This window comes from Haematobia irritans, chromosome 2 (genome assembly GCF_050003625.1).
Source record: "Haematobia irritans isolate KBUSLIRL chromosome 2, ASM5000362v1, whole genome shotgun sequence".
NCBI classification, from domain to species: Eukaryota; Metazoa; Arthropoda; class Insecta; order Diptera; family Muscidae; genus Haematobia; species Haematobia irritans.
The window spans coordinates 101,287,104-101,293,811 of record NC_134398.1 but is presented as its reverse complement, the minus strand read 5'-3'; the positions used below and the strand labels follow the sequence as shown (position 1 = coordinate 101,293,811).

At 31.4% G+C, this 6,708-nt stretch overlaps 1 protein-coding gene and 1 long non-coding RNA gene across 3 annotated transcripts in view; one reads left to right on the top strand and one right to left on the bottom strand.

The window, feature by feature from the left end:
* The first annotated feature begins 2,359 nt into the window (after positions 1–2,359).
* The window catches only part of LOC142225892 (uncharacterized), a 28,279-nt gene continuing 23,930 nt past the window's right edge, over positions 2,360–6,708 (top strand). Inside the window, exon 1 of one of the 2 annotated variants that reach the window (XR_012719494.1) lies at positions 2,360–2,723. The gene's annotated coding sequence lies outside the window, so the exon portion shown is untranslated. The remainder of the gene's footprint in view (positions 2,724–6,708) is intronic. The other variant, XM_075295752.1, reaches the window with a different exon arrangement.
* On the bottom strand, positions 2,822–3,334 carry LOC142225893 (uncharacterized). Its single transcript, XR_012719495.1, has 2 exons — positions 3,137–3,334; positions 2,822–3,074 (listed from the first exon to the last, which is right to left on the bottom strand). It is a non-coding gene; the product is annotated as an uncharacterized LOC142225893 (long non-coding RNA).

Sequence of the window (6,708 nt, the reverse complement as noted above, 5' to 3'; positions counted from 1 at the left end):
TTTAACCGAATTAATGATAAATTCGTGAACGTGTACACTTCTCTTAATTTTACCCAAGAGAATAAACCCCATTCTAACTGTCTTGCAAGTTTATAATGAATAACTTTTATTCGAAAATTTCCCAAACCTATTGTTGTCCAATTTTCGTAAATGTAAATCCATCCCATTAATAAATAGCAGATTTGTTTTGATCCTACCACTACGAATTTTTATTGCATTTTTTGGTGTTAAAAAAATAATACCACATTCAAAACTTTATTTCCTTAATTATTTCTATGTTCGGTTCCAAAGATTTTGTACACTAATGATTTTTGTATTGATTCCGAGTCAAAATTGAATTTATTCGTTTTCTCAGCTTTTTCTTCATGAGCTATCACAGTGCTTTAAAAACGTGCTAACAAAAACTTAAATTTTCAAATTCAGACTCGACTTTAAGTAGAAATTATTTTATGTATACGTTTTTAAAATAAAATGTTTAAAAACCTCTTCTATTTTTTAACGTTATTTTGGTTTGTGGTCAAGATACAAAAACTCCACAAATTTAAAGACTATTAATTTAAAGAATTTTTTAGAATTGACCCTAGCCTTCTTTCATGAAAAGATACCCATTTTTAAGTTGAATCACTTAACTATAAGGACAAAACGACTTTATCGGCTTTTAGACAAGGAAAACAGTTTATATAAGTGAAATTCACAAATGCTATTTTAACCAAAATTCGCGTTCGTATTTTAAGGACATGATATCTTTGGCCTCACGACAATATTTTTTCAGTGTACAAAGCAATTCACATCTACTATTTTAATTTAGTAATATTATAATAACTTTAGAATATTAAAATAACATAAAAAGGATAAACGAGTCAAATGCTAATATTCCTAATAATTTACTGACAGTTTATAAGGAATTTGCATGATAATAGTAGATTTAAAGTTTACGATAACTTTTATGAATACGAGGCAAGAACTTTACCACAATGTGTATTTGCTGCAAAAATGCCCGCATAATGGCTGGAATAATTATTAATGTTTCAATTGAGATTTGAAACATGTGAAAAACCTTATTCTGGCAGCAAGGCTTAGATAAAAACGAAGTTTTATCCATATTTCAATAGGAACATGCCGAAAATAAAAAAGCCAAAAATAGCTAAAAGGGTCATGAAAAAAAGCTAAAAGCTAAATGCATTTTTTTCCCGCTAAACGTCTTCAAAAAAAACCAAATCTAGCGGGAAAAAAGCTAAATTGGCAACGCTGATTGGCACATACATTTCATTAACATAGCTTAGAATAGAAAAAAATGAGAAACAATTAACTAAATGAAATGTTAGTTCTCATGAAATGTTGCTACTGACCCTCCAAACATTCTGAGAGTCTTAGGATGGCTGATTCATTGGAATGACTATTTTAAGACTTCGACTGATGTTCAATTATGGATTAATTATCATCATGAGTAATTTTTTACTCTTTAGTTATTTAAAAATGTGACTTTCTCACTTTCATAACTCATTTAGTAGAATATTTTCTTCATCACTCAAGATTGTGTGATGAAACACATTAAAGAGTATATTCTTAATCTTTTTGTTTTAATATGCTGATTTTCAGAAGAAAAAAGCTAACGCTCATCAAACAAGCATACGTGTAATTGATAAATCATCGTTTATTGTTTGCTTTGGTTTGACAATTTATATGTCTGAGAAATAGAATACATATTTCTTCAGTTGAATAAAATATGCTAACACAATAAGCCCATATCATATATAATGCATTTTACGGACATGAAACAAAACAATAGTTACCATATTTTTTACGTTCTTTTCTTATTTTATATGTAATAATGCAAACTATTAGATAATATAAAACAATAAAAAAGAAAACATCACATGTAAAGATGTGCAGTAAGTAATGAGGTTTACAAATTCTCATTTCTTCTCTTGTGCTTATTTTATAAATGTAACAAAAATCAAAATTGCAGTCCAAATTTTAATAATAATAACTAATAATTATTATTTATGTGTATATAATACAACAAAACAATTGGATTGAAATTGAACATATTGGGATCTCAGAAAATAATATAGGTTATTTTTGAGAAACTATGCATGCATACATATAACTGCTAATAGCTTTACATGAAAAAACGGCCAAAATCAAATCTTATCATTTTAATTCTTAATATATGGAAGTGTATGTGTGAAAATGTACCTTTATGCATACGTTCTCCATATTGAAAAACTGCTCTTTCTCTCTCACTGCAAGTTAACATTTATACACGAAACACTTAGAAACCATCATTTAAGCAAGAATATAAAGATACCATATTTGTATATGAAAACACGTACGTGTATTTGTAAATTTACTAGTACATAGACAAGAACGGATGTCTGTTTAACTGAAAATAAAATTTAATATCCATTCAAAAGTTCATATTTTAGTCATCTTCATCGTCGACCCTTCATCAGTTGTAATATTTTTTGGCTTTTGTATTCTCCGTATATATAAATAATATATAAAAATGAATTGTTTAGTGAAAAATTGCCCGGGAAAAACATCTCAAAACATTAAAATGTTCAGAATACCAAATAGGTATATTAAAAAATGGTGTTATAATATTAAAGTGAACTACAAAGACTTAACACCATCTTCCCGTATATGTAGCCGTCATTTTCATAACGATTGCTTCGGACATGCAAAATTGAAAATTGCTTCTATGCCAACACAAGAATTAGGTAACTTTAAGATTTTATGTTATTATTAATATTAAGGTTATCAAATACTTATTTATTTTTATGTTTATACTTTGTAAAAAAAATATGGTATGCATTAATTGTTTGGTTGTGGTTGTCTTTATTATATTAATCCAATTCGGTTAATATATAATTTCTACATTTCGAAACTATTTTTATTAAATTTTAACAATGTATACAATAATAACACCCCCGTTTTTAGTCGTAGTTACTCTGTACTAACTATATCGTTGAATATTTTCCCTTTTGAAACTTAAAAAGTATGATGCCATTTCTTCTTTCACCTTGTTGTTTCATTACGTTCGGTCGAAAGTATATAAGCCTCCATAAAAACTATTAAAAACATTGATATAGATCAAATAAAAGTGTGTTATTTGGTTTCACACAAATACTACCGTGTGCTGTGCAACTTTTGCGTGTCGGCTATGAACGGGTCGGGCTGTGTAACCGATAATATTTCATCAACATTTTTTCATTTTTTTGGCACAAAAAAACTTAAATACTTTGCTATAAAAATATTAAAACAAAAACCACCGCTGCTGATAGAGACAGTAAAGAAAAAAGTAAACAAATACATCTGTTCTATTCGTTCAGAAAATTTGTTAGTGATACCGGATCGTCTACTTTTGTGTGTAAATATAACCATAGCGATAGGCGGTAGGCGAAACATTTTTGCCGCAACGGCAAATACAATAAGCTTGACGGCGAATAATTCCATTTTTCACGTTTCCTAGTGTTTTTTGTTGTCAATACAGCACGCTTTGACAATACTAAACAATGAAGTTGAATAAAAACATACAATGGCTTGTTATTTGTTGAGTTATTTCAAGAAAAAATAATCTACACGTGTCCAGGCAACAGCAATTCCTAGTGGTGAGTTAAAAAAAATTGATAAGCGATGGCAACACTATACCAGTTTTCGCCAAGGAGTTAGAATAAGTTTTAATTTAGCGACACGCCGCTAGCCGTCACGGTATTCCGTCGCGGATTTTGGGCTTCCCATAAGAAATACACGTAAATAAGTGTTCGCCTACCGCCTATCGCTATGGTTATATTTACACACTTACACAGCGGTTGGTTAGTAGACCAACCAGCTGATTACAACTAACCCAGTAGGAACAGATAGTAGAAACAACCCATTAAGAACAAACAAACAATGAGTTTTCCGAACTCTCACCAAGACACACCAAGAAATAGTTTATCCGAATTCAGGGTAAATCGGGTAAAAGAATTGGAAGCAATTAATGTCAATTTAATAAAGAGAGTCAATGAACTCGAAGCTTATGTTCATAACCTTCTCCAGGAAAACAATAAATTGAAAGATGAAAACAATTCGCTCAGAGAGGAAATCAATTTGAATTCTGAAGAAATTGTTGAAACACAAAACCAACAACAAACGGGCGATGACCCAACAGCTGATAAAACCATGAATGGTGAGTACTTCACTGACGAGGAAGAACTCAATCGTGAAACGGACTGGATCGTCCAGAGACACAAAAAAGCAAACAGGAACAAAGGGTTTATGCTATCAACAGAGCCATCCACAACGAAGCAAGCGGAAGAAATGCGTAAAAAAGAGAGAGAAAGAAATGCACAACTAAACAGGCCACCACCGATAATAATTTCTTTTGATAAAAATTACAACGAGTTACACAGTCTTGTTAAAAAAACTGTAAAAAATGATTTTACGATCAAGCTACTCAACAACAAGTCTTACAAGATAAATACTGTGGAAGTCGAGGACTACCGAAATACTACAAAATCATTTAATGATTCATAAATTACTTGGTATACCTACGAAGACAAACAGCATAGACCGATAAGAGTCATGGCAAAAAGTTTGTCTCACACATGCGATCCAAAAGATATTATCGCAGACCTAAAGTTAAGGGGATACAAAATTATTAATGCTTTCAATAAGACCAAATTCAAATCAAAGGAACCGCTCGATATGTTCGTGTTATCATTTGAAAATACGGAGGATATAAACAAAATATATAATATTAATGTCATTCTCGACACAAAAGTCTCTATCGAAGGTTTGAGGCTTCCAAAACTTATTCCTCAATGCGCAAAATGCCAAAGTTATAATCATACAAAAAACTATTGTTCAAAAGAACCGAGATGTGTCCGTTGTGCTGGAAAACACGAATCTAAAAATTGTGACAAACCTGTAGATTCTAACCCCAAATGTGTTAACGTGGTGAGGGAGCACCCAGCAAGTTTAGAAAACTAAAAAACCCACCAAAATTCAAATTCTAAAACCTAAAGAAACAGTAGTTCTTGTAAATAAAAAATCAACACTGAATAAAAATTTATCAGCACCTTCAAATTCAAAGACAAATTCCAAATTGTACTCTCAAGTAGTACAACAACGCATCCAAACTAACGAGCAAACAAACCAAAACATTTTAACACAAATACTAATAAAACTGGAAAACATTGAATCTCAAAACAAGACATTTGAGAGTCGTTTACTCTCACTAGAGGAAAATTTCAGTTCCGTATTTGAATGAAATCAGAAATACGAATTATGCTCTGGAATGCAAATGGTCTTCTAAAGCACAAAACTGATCTGCTTTATATCCTACAGTCCAAAAACATTGACATCTGTCTCATAAGCGAGACCCACTTCACAAGAGAGTCGTTTATTTCATTTGAAAATTACAAAATATATCACACCATACACCCGAGTAATAAAGCCAGAGGAGGCAGTGCAATTATTATTAAAGACAAAATAACTCATTGGGAGAAAGAAAAGATTAAACTCGAACAATTTCAGGCTACAACTGTTACCGTTATGGAAAATAAAGAATACTTAACAATCACATCGTTATATAGCCCGCCAAGGCACAATATTAAACATGCTGAGTATGTGAGACTTCTAGAATCTCATAAACAAAAATTCATAATAGGAGGTGATTTTAATGCTAAACATATTCAATGGGGATCAAGATTGACCACAACGAAAGGAAGAGAACTAATAAAAGCAGTAAAACAGTGTGGATGCAAAGTAATATCTACTGGCTTACCAACATATTGGCCAGCAGACTTAAGAAAAAGTCCTGATCTCATTGACTTTTTCATAACAAAGAAGATCTCTCAAAACCAAATGAAAGTTGAGGAGGGGTTTGAATTAAACTCAGATCACTCGCCAATATACTTAACGTATAAAAACAAAAAAACTGTTAACGTTGAAAAGCCACAATTAATAAGCTCAGACACAGACTGGGAATTATTTAATACTCTTGTTAATAAAGGCCTAAATTCATATACACCAATCGAAACTCCAGATGATCTTGAAAATGAAACCAATAAACTCACAATCGTAATTCAAAATGCTTGTTGGATTAGTACACCGACATACCAAAAACCAACTTCATGTAACTCGTATCCCTTGCACATAAGAAACCTGGTGAAACAAAAAAGAAAACAAAGAAAGAAATGGCAAAAAAGCAGATCTCCTCATGATAGAAAACTGTTGAATGATTTGACAAAAAAGTGAGGAAGGAAATTAAGAAAATCAACAATGTGAAGTTTTCTCAGTTCATATCTAAACTGAGTTACGACAGTAAAACTAATTATTCCCTATGGAAAGCCACAAAAAAACTAAACCGGCCAAAAACTCTTAACCAGCCAATTCGAACCATGCAAAATACATGGGCAAGAACTGACCGAGAAAAGGCTAGCGTTTTCGCAAATTTTTTATCTTCAATTTTTTTCAAAAAAGTCAACCTCAAATATTATTAAAAGCTATACTGCATGCGAGGAACAGATTCCAAAAGTTACTTTAGGGGAAATCCTTATCGAAATAAAAAATCTTAAAAATAAAAAGTCTCCTGGCTTTGATTTGATTAATGCCGAAGTTCTAAAAAAACTTCCAATTAAAGCACTAGCCAAAATAACAAAATTATTCAATACAGCTATTCGTATAAAGTACATACCAACCACCTGGAAGGTCGCAGAA